Source organism: Pogoniulus pusillus, chromosome 14, assembly GCF_015220805.1.
Source record: "Pogoniulus pusillus isolate bPogPus1 chromosome 14, bPogPus1.pri, whole genome shotgun sequence".
NCBI classification, from domain to species: Eukaryota; Metazoa; Chordata; class Aves; order Piciformes; family Lybiidae; genus Pogoniulus; species Pogoniulus pusillus.
In genome coordinates, this window is record NC_087277.1 from 27,006,416 (window position 1) to 27,028,230 (window position 21,815).

Consider the following 21,815-nt stretch of genomic DNA (forward strand, 5'->3'; position numbering starts at 1 on the left):
CCTTCAGAAGGGGAGGCTCAGGGCAGAGCTCATTGCTGTTGACAACTACCTGAAGGGAGGCTGTAGCCAGGAGGGGGTTGGTCTCTTCTGGCAGGCAAGCAGCAACAGAAGAAGGGGACACAGTCTCAAGTTGTGCCAGGGGAAGTCTAGGCTGGATGTTAGGAGGAAGTTGTTGTCAGAGAGAGTGATTGGCATTGGAATGGGCTGCCCAGGGAGGTGGTGGAGGCACCATCCCTGGAGGTTTTCAAGAAGACTGGCTGAGGCACTTAGTGCCATGGTCTGGTTGACTGCATAGGGCTGGGTGCTAGGTTGGACTGGATGATCTTGGAGGTCTCTTCTAGCTTGGTAGAATCTATGATTCTGCTGGCATCAGCACATGAACTAGATAATCTTCCCAGCCTTGTTTACGTGACCATGAGAACTGTGGCACAAACATTTTGAACATCCATTTGAGACCTGTAAAAGTGAAGGTTCTCCTCCTTTTCTAGATGTCAGCAGAATGAATGGCACAGGTCACATGCCTTGAAAGAACAGAAGTAGTTGCACAAAGTGTCAGAAGTGAAAACCCGTTATTGAAATGATCAAACCTGTTAAGGAATTACAGGTGCAATGGAAGACAGAATTTGGTCTGGGGCTAGGAATGAGCTGTTAGTGAGATCTGGGCACTACCATGAGGGGTGTGCAACATGTTTCCCAGGGAGGCAGTTAAAACCCCATGCCTGGAGATAGCCAAGAAGAGGTTCAACGGAGCTCTGGGCAGCCTGACTGTACAGGGTTAACCCTCCAGGGGGAGTAACTTTGAACCTGACCCCAGGTGGTCTTGATGCCTCCTCAGGGGTGGGTCTGAACACTACCAGGTGGTTAGCCTACTCCCCTTTCCTGTCTAAAGATCCATAAAAGCAGGGGGGACTTCCTTTTTCTCCCTCTCTCTGCACTCCCTGCCTCCCTGCTTACCAGCATCACCATCCTGTTCCTGGTTCTTACCATGCAGCCATCACCCACGAGGTGGACAAACCCATTACCATCAAAACCTGGTTGTATTTACACATTTTGTATTTGTTTCCCCTTCCCTATACCTATCTTGGAGGTCTCTTCCAACCTGGTTGATTCTATGATTCTATGTAATTTCCTTACCTCAGACACCTTTTGAATTTATCATTAAACTTTTCTTCTTTTTAACTTCCCAGAGTGAGATTACTTATTGGGTGTGCTTCCCTTTTCCTCTCTCTACATCTAATTCCTTTCTTTTGGGAAAGAAGGGGGAAGAGGGAAGGGCACTCTATAAAATCATTATTGGTTCTAGCAAATATATTTGAGTCTCTGGGAATTTAAATTAGAACTGAGACAATTTATTAGAAACAGGCAGTCCCCCTGCTTTTATGGCTCTTTAGAGAGGAAGGGGGACTGGGCTAACCATCACCTGGTAGTGTTCAGACCCACTCCTGGGGAGGGGGTCAAAACCACCTAGGGTCAGGTTCAAGGTCACTCCCCCTAGAGGGCTAACCCTGTACACTGACCTAGCTGAGGATGCCCCTGCTTATGGCAGAGGGGGTTGGACTAGATGACCTTTGGAGGTGCCTTCCAACCTGGACTATTCTATGAAGGGCACAATTTGCAACAAACTGCCCTCTAAGACCAGCCTGCTATTCTGTAGTGCTGGACTCTCACCCAGCACAGTGAAAACAGGGAGCATATTTCTGTCATTTGAGGGATTTTTTCCTGTTTGCTAGTTCATTTTATCAGAATGCTATGGTTTGAGGGGTTCCAGGTTATCCCTGATTTCCCAAAGAAGCTACAGTGAATCTGGCCTGCTTGGGCCTCATGGGACACAATGGGGGATGGGAGAAAATGAGCACTTTTTTTTTTGGTGGTTTTTTTTTGTTTGCTTGGGGGTAATTCTTATGGATCCTGTATCTGTATTAGGTGTTAAGGATGCATGTGTCATAGAATCAAGCAGATTGGAAGAGACCTCCAAGATCAGCCAGTCAAACCTAGCACCCAGCCCTATGCAGTCAACCAGACCATGGCACTAAGTGCCTCAGCCAGGCTTTGCTTCAACACCACCAGAGATGGCAACTCCACCACCTCCCTGAGCAGCCCATTCCAATGCCAATCACTCTCTCTGCCAACAACTTCCTCCTAACATCCAGCCTAGACTTCCCCTGGCACAACTTGAGACTGTGTCCCCTTGTTCTATTGCTGGTTGCCTGGCAGAAGAGACCAACCCCCATCTGGCTACAGCCTCCCTTCAGGTAGCTGCAGACAGCAATGAGCTCTGCCCTGAGCCTCCTCTTCTGCAGGCTGCACACCCCCAGCTCCCTCAGCCTCTCCTCACAGGGCTGTGCTCCAGGTGCCTCCCCAGTTTCCTTACCCTTCTCTGGACTCGTTTCTTCTCATACACATTTTAAAATAAAACCTCTTTATATTTTCTTCTCCAGTTCAGCAAGGACATTATTATTTTACTGCCCTTTTTCCTCAGAAAAAGAATACAGTGAAATACTCTCAGCCTGTCATGCCCTTAATCAAAAACCCTACAACACAGACTTAACTCTATTGTATGTTCACAGCTCTGGCTCTAGACCTAATTACCACTTCTGGAAAGCTCCTACTGCAAAGCTCTGCTGTTCAGACCCCTGTTGACATACAATTTCTAATATATTTCTATTTCTCCCCAATCCAGACAACAATAAAATAGTAGCAATCCTCTCTCTTGCCCTGAACCTCATACCAAGTAAGACAAGACCTTAAACTGCTTCTGTGAACAAGGAACTTCTCCTGTTGGCCAGATTGACAGCTGATCCCTGAAGTACTGCTCTGGCCTGAATAAAGTTTTCACAACACAAGCTATTTAGTTTAGATGAGCTGAAGAAAGTAAAATGATTTTTCCATGCTGCAGTATGAATTTAAAGACTGAAATTTGTCCAGAGGCACTTATGGTTTAGGTTATTTGAAAGGTTAGGTGATATATTGGACTTGATCATCCTAGAGGTCTTTTCCAACCTGGTTAATTCTGTGGTAGAGAAGAACAAACCACTTCAGAAGAGTAAGAATTATCCCAAATACCTCCCCAGGTCTAGCAGTGATTTGCAAACAACCTGACTTGAAGCTCTGGAGTTAAAGGATAACATTTGACATCCGGTAAATGATATTTTAGCCACAACCACTGTGAAAGAGCAGAGGTAGATGATGGAATAGGAAGAGAAGTATGAATAAAGATGGGTGGGTTTAGAAAAGGAGAAAGGAATCATAGAATCAAGCAGGTTGGAAGAGACCTCCAAGATCAGCCAGTCCAACCTAGCACCCAGGCCTGTCCAGTCTTTGCTTGAACACCTCCAGGGACGGTGCCTCCACCACCTCCCTGGGCAGCCCATTCCAATGCCAATCCCTCTCTCTGACAACAACTTCCTCCTAACATCCAGCCTAGACCTCCCCTCACATAACTTGAGACTGTGTTCCCTTGTTCTGTTGATGGTTGTCTGGGAGAAGAGACCAACCCCCTCCTGGCTACAGCCTCCCTTCAGGTAGTTGTAGACAGCAACGAGCTCTGCCCTGAGCCTTCTCTTTTGCAGGCTGCACACCCCCAGCTCCCTCAGCCTCTCCTCACAGGGCTGTGCTTTAGCCCCCTCACCAGCTTCATTGCCCTTCTCTGGACATGGTCCAGTACCTCAACATCTCTCTTGAATTGAGGAGCTCAGAACAAATGTAAATTCTTTTCTCCAGTCTGTTAGTTAAAATATTACAGCAATGCTTTTAGTATGGCATTTAACGCAAAAGGAGGGAAATACATTTTCCTCATGTGTTGCTTAGCTTAGAATGAACTTGAAAGACCTAATCAAAGCATTTGTTAATAGCTTTTTTTCCACTACCAGAATATTTTCACTTCATTGTACTTAAAACACCTCCTTCTCCTTGCCTTTTTGATTATCAAAGTCTAAGATTTATATGAGAATGTATTTTTTTCCAGCCAGCTCTAGTACAGATATTCCAGGAAGGTGGCTACTTGGTGCTGATGTCACTTGTGAATCTATTAGACTGAACAGCAAAATCCACATAGCAACTGAGGGAAAAACCCCTCAAACAAACAAGGCTTCCAAACTCAGTGGATCTGTGCAACCCAGATTTTCACCAATCGAACTCTTCAGGGCAGTGTAGACAAGTCAATGAAGTCTAAGGAATGATCATCATTTGCCCTGCACTCACCTCAGAGTTCATTTAAAGGAACTCTATTTCCCATTCCTGTGGCAGACACACATGAAAGAGCAAACAGAGTCAATGATGCTTTCAATCTGTTCCACTCCAACATCAAACACCTCTGTCACAGTGGTACTGGGATCATAGCCGAGTACTCATTAAAAATGAGAAGATCAACTCAACATTGTGTTACTCCAGTACAGATTACAGACCCTTTGGTTATTAAGTTTCTTGTAAATGCTAATCAACCCCAGCCTTTTGGAATCTTCATTCTGGACATTTTGTAGCTGTATGCTTGCATACAGCTGCTGTGCTTTGGGCTGAAGTACAAGCAGCAACCTTCTTATGGGTCCGTTGTCAAAAGGCTAACATTATGAGATTCATCAAACTAAGTAACACTGCTAATCCTGTAAGAGTCTTTTCTCACCCAATGAATGATTTATGACAAAAGAAGTGTCTTCTCTATTAAAAGGTTCTCATGCTCTAGAGGCTCTCATGCTCAAACACATGAGAGCTGCCACTGTTGCGTTAGAAGAAATAAGCTTTTCATTGGGACAAAAGGAACTAGGGAAAGGTTATCAGCCAGTAGCTGTCCATGATTTTCTTTCTTTTCCCTTCTCAAGAGATGAGTTTGCACAGAACTATGTTTGTGGTTTCACCAGGACAGTTGTTGAACTAGAAGAAAAAAAGACAAACCAGCTTCACTGGTGCAACTCAGCCTAGCAGTGATTTCTGCCATTGCATTAGTATTGATCATCCATTTGGTTTGGAAAAGATGAAGTCAAGATACAAATGGTGAAAGATAGCAGAGTATATTTCAAATAATGATCTGAACTTTGAGCTTCCAATCCAAAACTCATCCTTGTACTTCAAAATATTTTCTTACTTCAGCTTGGAGGAGACTAAGAGGTGACCTCATTCATATTTATAAAGATGTAAAGGTGAGGGGCAGGAGGCTGGAGCCAGGCTCTGCTGGGTGATGTCCAGAGACAGGACAAGGGGAAATTTAGGCTGGAGGTGAGGAGAAAGTTCTTCCCTGAGAGAGTCATTGGACACTGGAATGGGCTGCCCGGGGAGATGGTGGAGTTGCTGTCCCTGGAGCTGTTCAAGGCAGGATTGGACGTGGCACTTGGTGCCATGGTCTAGCCTTGAGCTCTGTGGTAAAGGGTTAGACCTGGTGATCTATGAGGTCTCTTCCAACCTTGGTGATACTGTGATAGACCATGGTGCAACCTGAGGCATAGGAAGTTTCATGGAAATATGAAGAGGAATTTTATTCAGTGTGAGGGTGCCAGAACACTGGAACAGGCTTCCCAGGGGGTTGTGGAGTCTCCCTCTCTGGAGATATTGAAGACTTGCCTGGATGTGTTCCTGTGTGATCTGATCTAGGTGATCCTGCTCTGGCAGGGGGGTTAGACTGGATGAGCATTTGAGGTCTCTTCCAGCCCCTGACGTTCTATGATTCTGGCAAGTTAAAGAGAGAAGGGAGGCAGCCAAGGCCAGAGAGCAACTCTGTTATCTGTATATATGTTCTTGTTTTTATCCATCTCAGCAAGCCTATGAGTGCAGTAGGCATCACCACTGTTTCCTTTTCACAGCCTACCACCTAATTCTTCTCACCAAAATATTCCAGCTAGCTTCAAACTAACAGAATTTCATAAACCTGCTTCTTTGTTACCTCTGTTTTTTCCAAGTTGCTATTTGCTTCCCAGGAACATCTTCTCCCTCCTAAGATTCTCACTCTTTAATCCTTATTGAAACCCTTTAAAGCCCTCTGCTTCCCAGGCCCTTTTTCTGCCTTCAAGCCTGCATCCCTAGAGAGTCCAGCAGAGAGCTACAAGGATGATGAGGGGACTTGAGGGCATGGCTTATGAGGAGAGGCTGAGGGACCTGGGGCTGCTTAGTCTGGAAAAGAGAAGACTTAGAGGGGATTTGATAAATGTTTATAAGTATCTGAGGGCTGCCAGGAGTGGGACAGGCTCTGCTCACTGCTCCCTGGGATAGGACAAGTAGCAATGGGTGTAAGCTGCAGCAAAAGAGGTTCTGCCTCAACACAAGGGGGAACTTCTTTACTGTAAGGGTCACAGAGCACTGGCACAGGCTCCCCAGAGAGGTCATGGAGTCTCCTTCTCTGGAGCCTTTCAAGGCTTGTCTGGATGTGTTCCTCTGTGCTCTGTGTTAGATAGGATTGTCCTGCTCTGGCAGGTTGGACTATCTCCTTGGGTCCCTTCCAACCCCTGACATCCTATGATCCTTTCAGTCCCTGGGATTCTGTGAATGAAAACTCAGACATTTCTGACTTTAAATTAAATGGACCACATGTTGAAAAAATACAAACTGTGGGCACACAGTCATGTTTTTTCATCTGGAGGAACATGATGGTGATAAATTGGATACAGAAATGTTCAGTACATGAGAGTCATGGGGGGGAAAAGAGTATCCAGAGAAACATTGATTTTGAGAAACTAATGAAGAGACAGTGTAGAACTTACATCACAAGTACTCAATATAATCTAACCCACACATTTTCCTACCAAAAAATGCTGAACTCAGGAAAGGAAATTTTCCTCCATTGGTTCTCATGAAAGGAGACTCTCAAACCATTTGTGACCAGAAGTCTATCAGCTGTTATCAGTTTCTATCAGATGCAATGAACTGCTGAGCTCTCTGACTTCCCATTCTGCAATACAGCTAACTATAACCAGCTGCTAAATGTGCTCTCTGTTCAGCAAAACACTTTGACCTGTGCAAAGTTTTGTCAGGGCAAATATTTGGATCAAGTCACTGGGAATTTCCACATACCTGGAATAAAGCTTATGCATTAGTGTCAAGGTGGATTGGACCTCTCACATACCCACACCAGGCATTGCCAGTACATAGAATGGTTTAGGTTGGAAGGGTCCTCAAAGATTATTCAGTTCCAACCCCCTGCCACAGGCAGGGACACCTCCCACTAGAACAGTTCACTCAAGGTCTCATTCAACCTGGCCTTGAACACCTCCAGGGAGGAAGCAGCCACAACCTCCCTGGGCAACCCCTTCCAGTGTCTCACCACCCTCACTGCAAAGAACCCTTTCCTTATATCTAGTTTAAACCTCCCCTCTGCCACTTTAAACCATTATCCCTCATCCTGTCATTACAAGACTTTGTCAATAGTCCCTCCCCATCCTTCCTGTAGCTCCCTTCAGACACTGGAAGGCCACTATAAGGTCTCCTCAAAGCCTTTTCTTCGCCAGGCTGAAAAGCCCCAACTTTCATAGCCTGTCCTCATAGCAGAGCTGCTGCAGACCTCTGAGCCCTCCTCTGCACTGGCTCCAACAGTTCCATGTCCTTCTTGTGCTGGGGGCTCCAGAACTGCACACAATACTCCAGGTGGGGTCTGAGGAGAGCAGAGCAAAGGGGCACAATCCCCTCCCTCACCCTGCTGCCCACACTGCTCTTGCTGCAGCCCAGCACAGGGTTGTGTCTGGGCTGCACTCACACTGCAGGCTCCTGTGGAGCTTTTCATCACCCCAGACCCTTTTCCTCAGGGCTGCTCTCAGCCATTCACCACCCAGCCTGGAGTTGTGCTTGGGATTGCACCCACCCAGGTGCAGGACCTTACACTTGACCATGTTGAATGTCATGAGGTTGGCCTGGGCCCAGCTGTGCAGCCTGTCTAGGTGCCTCTGGATGGACCCCTGCCCTCTAGCAAGTCAGCTGTGCCACACAGCTTGGTGCCATCTGCAAACCTGCTGAGGGTGCACTGATTCCTCTGTCCGTATCACTGACGAAGACACTAAGCAGCACTGGTGGCAGCACTGACCAGTGATGAACATAAGGTACCTACACAAACCCCAGACAAATGTAATAGAATAAACTCTTCATAAACTGTTAGGAATACCTGTGCAGTTTTCTGGGCAGTAAAAGAACTTATTAATGATCTTGTAAGTTTCAAGCATAAGTGCCTCATAAAGCAGATTCTTCACAAGATCTAAGCATGGGTTCACCAGCAGTCTTCCAAGCTGCATACTACATTTATACATGGATTTGTGTAGGCTGCTATTGTGCAGTGAAATCTATCCAGGCAATAATAATTGGAATGCCATACACTAGGCACAACTCAAAAGTGCTTCCCACATATGGTTGCAGAGGTTGTCAGGATGCAGAAAGACTGCTCTGACAGTTATCAGATGCTTGCTCTGGGAAACATGTAAGCTTGTGCATCTCTAAGTGGTGTCTGTACTATAGCACTTAGGTCATGTTCGCTCTGCTATTCCTCCTTGTTAAGCACAGAAGTGTCACAGCATAATTGGGGGAAATTCCAGTTTTGACAATGCTTGGTCTTTTTTAGCTAATAACCATGAAATCTGTCAGGAGAGCACACCCTGTCCTTGCAGCCTTGTGCTCCAGCAGTCATTATGAGACCAGCATGGGTGTGGGGGAGGAAGAAAGCCTACTCATCCTCAGCCTAACTTGGTTATTCTCACTCTGTTGAGACTGTTATGAGAGGTTTTATTCATTTCTCATTATGTTCTATCATACTTGTCAACTGGCTGTCACAGAAATCCATGAGACGTTTTCTGGTGAAGTCCTCACTCTCTAGGGATGCAGGCTTGAAGGCAGAAAAAAGGGCCTGGGAAGCAGAGGGCTTTAAAGGGTTTCAGTATGAATTAAAGAGTGAGAATCTTGGGAGGGAAAAGATGTTCCTGGGAAGCAAATAGCAACTCTGAAAAAACAGAGGTAACAAACAAGCAGGTTTAATAAAGCTAGCTGGAATGTTTTGGTGAGAAGAATTAGATGGACTGGATGATTTTGGAAGTCTCTTCCAACTTGCTTGATTCTATGATCTGAATTCTTCTATGCTGTGCTAGTTTGAGCCTAGCTGGAATGTTTTGGTGAGAAGAATTAGATGATAGGCTGTGAAAAGGAAACAATGGTGATGCCTACTGCACTCATAGGCTTGCTGAGATGTATAGAAACAAGAACACAAATACAGATAACAGAGTTGCTCTCTGGCTTTGGCTGCCTCCCTTCTCTCTTTAACTTGCTGTCAGTGTAACTAGTCCCTCTGCTTCCTAATCCCCCTGGCCAATTCTCCAAACTCACCTTGCACATAAGGCAACGTCTGGGATAAAGTAGAGGGGTGGAAAGGAGGTGGAAGGGTGGCTGAGAGCCCCTCCTGGGGACTGAGGTTTCTGGGAGGGCTGTTGTGTTTCTGTATTACCTTTTAACTTGTCTATTCCTGTCTATAGCTGTATCTACTGTGAATACCTGCTTGTACCTTGTACTAAGCTGTAAATATAAAGCCTCTTTCTAATTTTCAGCTCAGCTGAGTCTAGTCTGGGTGACTGCATAAGAGTGGGGGGGTGGGTAACACTCAAACCATCACATCCTTATTTTGACACCCAAAAAGGATAACACACACAGAGGGTACTGGGCCCTCATGTTTTATCTATCTGATTTCTCTCTTGTTCATTCACCACTGCTCGAATTTTGAAAGGAATAAGTGCAGCCTCCACCTCACAGGCATTGTGATGATAGTTCAGTACATCATCAAGGTACTCCAGTATCTGAAGTGGGCTACAGGAAGGCTGGGGAGGGACTAGTGACAAGGTCTTGTAATGACAGGATGAGGGGTAATGGGTTTAAACTGGAAGAAGGGAGATTTAGCCTAGATGTTAGGAGGAAGTTGTTTCCAGTGAGGGTGGTGAGACACTGGCACAGGTTGCCCAGGGAGGTTGTGGCTGCTTCCTTCGTGGAGGTGTTCAAGGCCAGGTTGGTTGAGGCCTTGAGCAACCTGCTCTAGTGGGAGGTGTCCCTGCCTACAGCAAGAGGTTGGATTGGATGATCTTTGAGGTCCCTTCCAACCTAAACCATTCTATGATAGGGACAAGAAGTGCACTATGACAGATGTCACTTACAGGCAATTTATAGGAGGAGATTTTGAGGGAGGCAACTCTTGGAAGAACCTCACAGTATCATCAGGGTTGGAAGAGACCTCACAGATCATCAAGTCCAACCCTTTACCACAGAGCTCAAGGCTAGACCATGGCACCAAGTGCCACGTCCAGTCCTGCCTTGAACAGCTCCAGGGACGGCGACTCCACCACCTCCCCAGGCAGCCCATTCCAGTATCCAATGACTCTCTCAGGGAAGAACTTTCTCCTCACCTCCAGCCTAAATTTATAGTATCATCAGCACTCACCATCAGGTGTCTTACACCAGGACACTCACAGCAGGCTTTATGTATTTTACATCTCTTCTAAACCCTTAGGCACAAGTGGGGATTTGTACGGCACATAAATATAATTCTGAAATGGGCATCTCTTGAGCTGCACATTTTCTCTCTGACTGACAGTACAATTGGAAGCCATTTGCTGCACAAAAGAAAACTACAAGGAGTTCTTTCTCTGGCTAAGCTCACAGCATCGTTATTACGTGCGGTGCTGTTTGTACGCCAGACCCAAAGTGTCAAAGTGCACAGAAACACACTTGAAGCGCTGCTCCTCCGAATCCGTGGCAATCACACTCTGTGAAAAGTCAGAGATTAAGGGAGCCATCTGAACAATCAGCAGTGCATCTGTCTCTCACACTATGTGCAGTTTGAAATATCCCTTACATTCCCCCCCTCCCTGTAAAGCTACCATCAGTGTTTACCTATAAACAGACACCGAAGTCATCGCTGACTCCGCTCTGGTTTGTATACAATGCCATTATATAAAGAGCTCGAGCAGCACGTCTGCCTGCCTAGATGTGTGTTCTCCTGCTCCAGCTGCCAACAACCTAAATTATTCAGCAAGCCCTGATCATGCCAAGTTTTTAGTCAACAATGGAGATCCTGCCAAAGAGCTAATAATGTCTAAAAAAAAAAGAGGCAATGTTTGTGACAATTAACAGAGCCTGCAGCCTGCAAAGAGAGTTGGACTCATTTGTAAAGGAAAATTTAAATGATATGCTTCGTTATAAATGGTCCCATGCAACACATTGCTAATCAACCAGAGCAGCTTTTTCTTTCCCCTCCTCCTTCCCTATCAGATAAACCAAACAGCAGCATGAGCCAAAGTTCTTGGCCACTGCTTGCTGTAGCTGTAAATGCTGTGTGGTTATCTATCAGTATCATAATCGGCGCAGCTCAAACTGAATAATTAGCACTGAAGTGGATGAATAGAGCCCCAGCCTCTTATCTTGTCTATTAATAATAAGTATAACTTCACAGCCAAATCAAGAGGTATGTTATTGTACCCCTGAGAGGTTGTTTGGGTAAAACCCCATGCGACCTCCGCACCATAAGCGGTGCAGATGGGACAGTGTGTGCCTGTAATGATGAGCTGCCAGCTGGCAGCCCCTCCTCTAACTCCATAGCTCCAAGTGGGAACCAGAGAGAAGATAAACAAACCCTGCACAAACATGAGAGCCAGTTGCAGGGACTCCTTCCCACCCTCCTCTTCCTTACCCGCACCACCTTGATTAATAACTGCTTTTCATACAACAGAGCTCTGCAGAGAAGCAGCTAAGAGTAACTGATGTTTTCCACCAAATCTCACTCTGAAAGTGATGTTTTATCACACTACTGTGATGTTGTTAGGAAAAATATTCAGACTAGCTCTTCCCATCCTTTACTTCGCACCAAGTAATTATTGTGCAGCGTCCAATGCAATGATTATCATTGTGCTTTGTGCTACTTCACAACACTGCCCTCATTTTAGGATCTCTGAGAGTTTGAAGCCATGTTTATTCTAATTAGTGTCAGCTCAGTTTTGCTCCTTTTAATAATTAGAGAAGTTAACTCCAAGGAAAGCTTTCAAGTTTTGCAACAGAATTAAATGCTTTACCTCACTGCTTGGGAAATGTTTACTGCCACTCATCTGCAGTTTACTACTCACACTCACTTTGGGTTTTATTGACACAGGTACCTGTAAAACACATTGCTGTGAGCAGCTTGATTATTCTGTTCACATCAACCACAGCAGCAGAGTTTTAGTTGAGGTAGCTGAATATTTTTGGAGGAAGAAGAAATACACAGAGAGAGACTATCTGAACCAGGATGAACCTAAGCCAAGCAATTTCTGTTTGCATTTGCTTCTGTGTTCTCCAGATGCTCAAGCTGTGCTTTCTCTTGTGATGTTTTCCTGCGAGACTTAAGTTATGAGGAGGGATTTGGGTTGCCTTGTTCCTAGTGGCTGAGATAGGGAAATGAAGGAGGAAAGATTATACAGCTTCCTCTGTAGAAAAGCTGGAGGTGAACCTGGCAGTGCTGTCTAAGGCAGGCAGCTTTTTACCTTTTATTGGAAGCAGCTGAGGGGCTGGGTGTTGTTAGGGATCTGGAACAGAGCAGGAGGAAAGAAAAGTCTGGATTGACAAGAAAGTATTAGCATTAGCCTGCTACTGTATATAATGGGATTAAAAGTGGCTTAGGGGCTTTTCTTTTTTTTTTTTTTTAAAGTTGGGTATTAAACACTTGCTAATGTAATTAATTTTTACTAATAGTTTGTTATTAAAAAAAAAACCACCCAAACAAGTTAAAGTCACTGCAGGGAACACTGGACAGCTGCATTTAACCACTGCAAATGGACCCACACAGTTGCTTATAGACACAAGCATTTACCCACACAGCACCAAAGGAGCTAGTCACAGTAGCTTCAGAGCATTCATTCCCAGTGGGAATGCCTCCAGGCTGCAAAAGGGGCACATCTGGGCAAGTACCTGAGTATATTTGACAGCAAGTAACAGAAAGTGTTATTTGGAATCCTTAAAAGTCCTGAATACTGTGTTCAGTTTTGGGCTCCCAAACCTTCACAAGTTGCAGCAGTGCTGCAAGAGAATGTCAGGATTATTTGGTGAAGTGACAAACACAGCTTCTGTTCTGCAATGCCTTTCCAATAGGAATGAGCTATATGGAAACTGCAGAACACAGGAATGACAAAAAAGGCTGCCTGAGGTTTGCTGAGAACCTATCTGCTTTGGGCACTTGCTAAAAGCATTGATATAATAGGAAAACCAGACCATCATAATTCAGCAGGGATCCTGGGGTGTATTAGGAGAGTGTGTCCAGCAGATCAAGGGAGGTTCTCCTCCCCCTCTACTCTGCCCTGCTGAGACCCCATCTTGAGTACTGTGCTCAGTTTTGGGCTCCCCAGTTGAAGAGAGACAGGGATCTGCTGGAGAGGGTCCAGTGGAGGACTATGAGGATGCTTAGGGGACTGGAGGGCATGGCTGATGAGGAGAGGCTGAGGGACCTGGGGCTGTTCAGCCTGGAGAAGAGAAGACTTAGAGAGGATTTGATAAATGTTTCTAAATATCTGAGGGCTGGCCAGGAGGGGAGTGGGGGACAGGCTCTGCTCACTGCTCCCTGGGATAGGATGAGGAGCAATGGGTGTAAACTGCAGCAAAAGAGGTTCTGCCTCAACACAAGGGGGAACTTCTTTACTGTAAGGGTCACAGAGCACTGGCACAGGCTGCCCAGGGAGGTTGTGGAGTCTCCTTCTCTGTAGGCTTTCAAGGTCTGTCTGGATGTGTTCCTCTGTGATCTGTGTTAGATAGGATTGTCCTGCTCTGGCAGGGGGTGGGACTTGCTGATCTCCTTGGGTCCCTTCCAACCCCTATCATCCTGTGAACCTGTTAAAATGCCCAGGCTCAGTGGTTTCCAGTTAAACCTCAAGAAATTAAGGAAGAACCTCTGTCAGCCACAAATATTGTCAGATGAACCTGGGTTTATGGCTAGAGAAAAGTGCCAATAGATGCTTTTGTATCAAAAGTGCTTTCCTGCAAAATACCATTTCTACATGACCAGATGGGAAACTTACTGCTTTGAAAGTTGGCTCCACCAGCTAAAAGAATGGGTTGTTAGAAGAGGGTCAGAAACATTAACTATTTGGTTTCAAAATGAAACTTTTGACACTTTTCATGCGTGCTAAAAGCTGCCTGTCACCAACATCAAAGGCTCCCAGTTAGTGTTTTCCCTTAGGAAAAGCAAAGGGGACTAAGGTGTGAATGCAGGACTTGTGGATAACTAAGCCCTGAAGCAGGATGCTGCACCTCTCGTGGCTGACAGCAGAACTAAGCTGGAATGATCCCCTTTTCAGGTCTTTATTTTCTTCCCCAGTGTCTCCTTTTGTGCCTTATAATCCAAAATTGAATGCTTAAAGAAAATCATGTACACTTTCCAGCTTTGTTCAGAACTCATTCACTGTACTGAGGAGAAAAAGTCTGTTTCACTTAATTTAGTCAGTCACATCCCTGAAGAGTGGAACCTTGAATGCATTTGAGTGATGACCTGAGTCTTGTGCCAGTAAAACTCTTCACATCTTGTCATCCCTAAGACAACAGGCCAAGATTCACCACTTCCCCCATTTTCCTCCTTACTGTTCAGTTTGCTTCTTTCCAAACATCCATCTGGCATTATTGTGCTTGCTTAGCAAAATTCAGGACAAATTAAAAAAGGAAGATAATTTCTTCAAATTCTAAAGTAGCTGTTAAGCTACATCTGCCCATTCAATTCAGCCACCAGCAAAGACTCTGCCTCTGCCAGACACGCAGCTGTACTTGCAGCCGTGATTCAAGTCTGGAAATTCATTCCCAGACTCACTAAAAATCTGCTGGAGAGAAATGCAATGAGTAATATTTTCTCTCTTTTTTTTTTTTTGTGTATCTATGGATTTAATATAGACAAAAACTTGGCAAACAGACCTGCTCCACATTGCCAGCATCCTATCCCTGTAGACTGAGTGTTAAAAGATATATATGTGTACTCACAAAACCACATATCTATAAATCCTAGGATATGAGCATGGCCACATCTACCTGCAGATGCAAACCCTCCTATTCAGTCAAACAGTTACAAGCACCAATTCTCAGCCAAAACACAGAAGGAAGGAAAATGATTAATTTGTCCAGCATCCTATCCCTCTAGACTGAGTGTTAAAACATATATGTATGTACATACATATGCATGTACTCACAAAACCACATATCTATAAACTCCAGGATGCAAGCATGGCCACATCTGCCTGCACATGCAACCCCTCCCATTCAGTCAGACAGTTATGAACACCAATTCTCAGCCAAAGCACAGGAGAAAGGAAAATGATCAATGTCTCCAGCATCCTATCCCTGTAGGCTGAGTGTTAAAACATATATATGTGTACTCACAAAACCACCAATCTATAAATTCGAAGATACAAGCATGGCCACATCACCTGGAGATGCAATCCCTCCTATTCAGTCAGACAGTTAGAGACACCAATTCTCAGCCAAGACACTCCCTGTAGGCTGAGTATAAGTACTCACATATACATATGTGTATAGGTACATATATACTCATAAAAACACCTATCTATAAATTCAAGGATACAAGTATGGCCACATCTACCTGCAGCTGCAACCCCTCCTGTTCAGTCAGACAGTTATGAACACCAATTCTCAGTCAAAGCACAGGAGAAAGGAAAATGATCAACGTCTCCAGCATCCTATCCCTGTGGACTGAGTCTAAGTACTTACACATATATATGTATATACTCACAAAAACACCTATCTATATATTCTAAGATGTAAGCATGGCCACATCTACCTGCAGATGCAACCTCTCCTATTCAGTCAGACAGTTACAAACACCAGTTCTCAGCCAAAACACAGAAGGAAGGAAAATGATTAGTTTGTCCAGCATCCTATCCCTGTAGACTGAGTGTTAAAACACATATGTATGTACTCACAAAACCACGTACCTACAAATTCTAGGATGCAAGCACGGCCACATGTACGTGCACATGCAACCCCTCCTATTCAGTCAGACAGTTATAAACACCAATTCTCAGTCAAAGCACAGGAGAAAGGAAAATGATCAATGTCTCCATCATCCTATGCCTGTAGGCTGAGTGGATTATCACTGCACTGTGGATTATCACAGAATCAACCAGGTTGGAAAAGACCTTTGAGATCATCAAGTCCAACCTAACACCTTCTAATTAACTAAGCCATGGCACTAAGTGCCTCATCCAGTCTCCAATGACACAGAAAAAATCCTGATACACATATATGTATATGTACACATATATACTCACAAAATCACCTATCTATAAATTCTATGATGCAAGCATGGCCATATCTACCTGCAGATGCAACACCTCCTATTCAGTCAGATAGTTACAAACACCAATTCTCAGCCAAAATACATGAGGAAGGAAAAGGATCAATTTTGCCAGCATGCTATCTCTGTAGACTGAGTGTTAAAGCACATATGTATGTACTCATAAAAACACCTATCTATAAATTCTAGGATACAAGCATGGCCACATCTACCTGCAGATGCAACTCCTCTTATTCAGTCAGACAGTTACAAACACCAATTCTCAGCCAAAACACAGGAGAAGGGAAAATGATCAATGTCTCCAGCATCCTCTCCCTCTAGGCTGAGTGTTAAAACATATATATGTGTACTTACAAAACCACCAATCTATAAATTCTAAGATACAAGCATGGCCACATCACCTGGAGATGCAACTCCTCCTATTCAGTCAGACAGTTACAAACATCAGTTCTCAGCCAAGACACTCCCTGTAGGCTGAGTATAAGTACTCACATATACATATGTGTATAGGTACATATATACTCATAAAAAACCTATCTATAAATTCAAGGATACATGCATGGCCACATCTACCTGCAGATGCAACCCCTCCTATCCAGTCAGTTACAAACACCAATTCCCAGCCAAAACACAGGAGAAAGGAAAATGATCAATGTCTCCAGCATCCTATCCCTGCAGGCTGAGTGTTAAAACATATATATGTGTACTTACAAAACCACCAATCTATAAATTCTAAGATACAAGCATGGCCACATCACCTGGAGATGCAATCCCTCCTATCCAGTCATATAGTTATGAACACCAATTCTCAGCCAAAACACAGGAATAAGGAAAATGATCAATTTGTCCAGCATCTTCTCCCCATAGGCTGAGTTTTAAAACATATATGTACTCACAAAACCACCTATCTATAAATTCTAGGATGCAAGCATGGCCACATCTGCTGGCACATGCAACCCCTCTTATTCAGTCAGACAGTTACAAGCACCAATTCTCAGCCAAGACACTCCCTGTAGGCTGAGTATAAGTACTCACATATACATATGTGTATAGGTACATATATACTCATAAAAACACCTATCTATAAATTCAAGGATACATGCATGGCCACATCTACCTGCAGATGCAACCCCTCCTATCCAGTCAGTTACAAACACCAATTCTCATCCAAAACACAGGAGAAAGGAAAATGATCAATGTCTCCAGCATCCTCTCCCTCTAGGCTGAGTGTTAAAACATATATATGTGTACTTACAAAACCACCAATCTATAAATTCTAAGATACAAGCATGGCCACATCACCTGGAGATGCAATCCCTCCTATTCAGTCAGACAGTTACAAACACCAATTCTCAGCCAAGACACTCCCTGTAGGCTGAGTATAAGTACTCACATATACATATGTATATAGGTACATGCATACTCATAAAAACACCTATCTATAAATTCAAGGATACAAGCATGGCCACATCACCTGGAGATGCAATCCCGCCTATCCAGTCATATAGTTATGAACACAAATTCTCAGCCAAAACGCAGGAATAAGGAAAATGATCAATTTGTCCAGCATCCTCTCCCCTTAGGCTGAGTTTTAAAACATATATGTGCTCACAAAACCACCTATCTATAAATTCTAGGATGCAAGCATGGCCACATCTGCTGGCACATGCAACCCCTCCTATTCAGTCAGACAGTTACAAACACCAATTCTCAGCCAAAACACAGGAGAAAGGAAAATGATTAATGTCTCCAGCATCCTATCCCTGTAGGCTGAGTGTTAAAACATATATATGTGTACTTACAAAACCACCAATCTATAAATTCTAAGATACAAGCATGGCCACATCACCTGGAGATGCAACCCCTCCTATTCAGTCATATAGTTATGAACACCAATTCTCAGCCAAAACACAGGAGAAAGGAAAATGATCAATGTCTCCAGCATCCTCTCCCTTTAGGCTGAGTTTTAAAACATATATGTGCTCACAAAACCACCTATCTATAAATTCTAGGATGCAAGCATGGCCACATCTGCTGGCACATGCAACCCCTCCTATTCAGTCAGACAGTTACAAACACCAATTCTCAGCCAAAACACAGGAGAAAGGAAAATGATTAATGTCTCCAGCATCCTATCCCTGTAGGCTGAGTGTTAAAACATATATATGTGTACTTACAAAACCACCAATCTATAAATTCTAAGATACAAGCATGGCCACATCACCTGGAGATGCAATCTCTCCTATCCAGTCATATAGTTATGAACACCAATTCTCAGCCAAAACACAGGAATAAGGAAAATGATCAACTTGTCCAGCATCCTCCCCCCATAGGCTGAGTTTTAAAACATATATGTACTCACAAAACCACCTATCTATAAATTCTAGGATGCAAGCATGGCCACATCTGCTGGCACATGCAACCCCTCCTATTCAGTCAGACAGTTACAAGCACCAATTCTCATCCAAAACACAGGAGAAAGGAAAATGATCAATTTGTCCAGCATCCTCTCCCCATAGGCTGAGTTTTAAAACATATATGTACTCACAAAACCACCTATCTATAAATTCTAGGATGCAAGCATGGCCACATCTGCTGGCACATGCAACCCCTCCTATTCAGTCAGACAGTTATGAACACCAATTCTCAGCCAAAACACAGGAGAAAGGAAAATGATCAATGTCTCCAGCATCCTCTCCCTCTAGGCTCAGTGTTAAAACACATATGTACATACTCATAAAAACACCTATCTGTAAATTCTAAGATGCAAGCATGGCCACATCTTCCTGCAGATGCAACCCCTCCTATTCAGTCAGACAGTTACAAACACCAATTCTCAGTCAAAACACAGGAGAAAGGAAAATGATCAATTTTTTATACTATGTTACCTACAAGTGCAGACATGAGTTTGGTAACCGTGCATTTGCTGCACACAGACTGTAAAATATTTATGGGGACAATGTGATTTGGGTCAAGGCATTAAATAAAGTCAAAGTTGCTTTATTCAATATGTGATGAACGGTATCCATATTAAAAACCAGGGGGAAAAGTGTTCAAATGAGAAAATATGCTTACAACAAATTAATCTGTTCAATGCTCATAAATGTTTTAAGAAATGCAGAAAAACAAGGCTTGAAATCCATATTTACTGTACACAACCGAAAAAACTAATAATATTTATTATATCCAGAGGGAGAAAGGACTAAAAATTTAGTATTTAATGATCAAGGAAAAAAAAAATATCCTTGGAAATTACCATAGTATTTATTGTCAGGCAAGTTACAATAGGGTTATAGCTCTTATCTTATAAAGCTGTCAGGTTAATATTGATCTAGAAAGAAAAATATACCCTCCAAACCTGAGAATGTTTTGTAAGCTTCAGCTCTGGGGTACTTCTGCATTAAAATATGTGGAGAATGCAAAGCATATTTGCTTGGCTATAAGACTTCTGCTTCATAAATAACCAAGATCACAGAAAGACCCGAGCCCATCAAAACTTAAGAACAGGCTTGACTTTGCTCATGCCTTAGGTCAAACCTGCACTTCAAGTTCAGAGTTTGGAAAAGCAACTTAAACAGTCAAACCTATTAAGTACTGCTGACCTGCAAGGCACTCTGTATGAAACAGACATGTAAAAATACAGCATACTCACAGCCATGCACAGACTGCACAATTCTTCCTTAATCAAGGCAAAAAATATAGCATTATTTGGCTCTCTTGCCTAATGGATATCAAGGAGAAAGCACCCAACCGTTAAGAACTCACCAGCTCCAGGGTCTTCTGCTTACTGCTTTTGTCTTCCACCATGTACACCTCAGCATTCTGTTTTCAAGCCTTCCTTCTGTCTTTGTCTTTCACTCTTTCTGAAGCTGAATTTCATCATTCCTTACAGAACTGGTACCTGCTCCTTCTTTTCAGTTCCATTTTCAAAACTCATCAACTCAGCCCAGCAAAAGTAAAGTGCTCCCAAAATCCAGGGAAGAAGTCCTTAGAAGTAGGAGATGGAAGAGGAGCAGGAGGAAGAAAAAACACACCAGAAAGTTCTACCAAAATGCTTCTCTTAACAAACTCCCCTCTTTATTCTGGGTGTGGTGCTGATGGTCTGGGATACACCTGCAGGCAATTAGAACCAGCTGTTCTGCATAACTACTAATGACCTGCAGCCCATGGCTAGCCTGTGACCCTCTCCCAGCAAAACCAGGTGTTTTTAGGGAGGGTTAGCAACTTCCCTCCCCAGTTAAAATTTACCAGAGTATCTCAGGTGTCTTGGAAGTAAGATGAAGCTATATTTACAGCAGAGCTAAATTTACAAGCACATATATATATATATACACACTATATATATATATATTAATATGTATCTACAATTATATACAATTTATAAATAATACAGAAGTCCAAACTTTCCTCCTGGACAAAGAAAATCTGGAAGGGACTCAATTCCACCTCCTCTCTCTCCCAGACAGAAAAAAAAAAGAAACAAGCAGCAAGGCTTATTATTATTAACCTTTTAGCCAAGGTTAGTGGAAGATATTACAGAGAGAAGCAAAAAGATCCAGTGCTCAGAAGCAAAGAGGGATGAATTCTTTATACTTTGGCTTTCTATCCCTTTTAGCAAAGCAATGAATGATAACAGATTTTTATCATTATTCTATTTGCCATTGGAAGGGGTTTCCAGAGAGGTGGTGGATTTGCCCTCCCTGGAGGTGTTCAAGAAGAGATTGGATGAGGCACTTTGTGCCATGTTCTAGTTGACTGGATAGGGCTGGGGGATAGGTTGGACTGGATGATCTTGGAGGTCTCTTCCAACCTGCTTGATTCTATGATTCTATGAATGATCTAATTCCTCTCAACAGAATGATCCAATGCCAGGGCAGGCAGTTTGTGGTTGTTTTATTTCTTTCCATGCTCTAAAAATTAAAGAAAAGAGAACCCTGTCATTTCTGGGTTTTAAGCATTGCCAAGAAGATTTCAACCTGAATTGCAACTGTAACAGTTAATCACAACAATTTATGCAGTCTGAATCCTGTTTCTGCTCATTTACACCTTGAAGGAATTTGTTCAAGATATTTTGCACTGCCTATGCTGCCTTCTCTGCCCACTGCTGCTTAAATGTGCTGAATCCCCCTCAAAGACTTTGAAATAAATAGGTATGTGTTAGAGAAAGAAGTAACGCATCAGGAAGGAAGTCAGTCTGCATCTTATGTAAGACTCAGCTCAATGACAACAAGCTCAGTGCACATTTAACTTTGCAACCTTCCCCAAGGCACTCACTGTCACAGGCAGAGTTTTCTTGTGGGAGTTCTGTTTTACTTCTGTTGCAAAAATTTCTTTGCTTACATTCAATCCTGGCTAAAGGTTGCAGTGAATCGTTACCAGGTTCATCTTTACACAGATTGCCTACCTACATGTAAGCAATTTGAGCTAGAGAGAGACTTACTGCCCTGAGGAACTACCAGTGTGATAAAATGGCAAGAGCAATATTTGATTTAGACACTATGATTTTATTTTTCCTTCTATCCACACTCTTTCTGGGCTATTGCTGTGGAATCTGTGTCTC

At 43.5% G+C, this 21,815-nt stretch overlaps 1 protein-coding gene across 2 annotated transcripts in view; it reads right to left on the minus strand.

The window, feature by feature from the left end:
* The window catches only part of RUNX1T1 (RUNX1 partner transcriptional co-repressor 1), a 267,591-nt gene extending 247,321 nt beyond the window's left edge, over nt 1-20,270 (minus strand). For both annotated transcript variants that reach the window (XM_064154681.1, XM_064154677.1), the window contains exon 1: nt 20,021-20,270. The gene's annotated coding sequence lies outside the window, so the exon portion shown is untranslated. The remainder of the gene's footprint in view (nt 1-20,020) is intronic.
* Nucleotides 20,271-21,815: the final 1,545 nt, after the last annotated feature.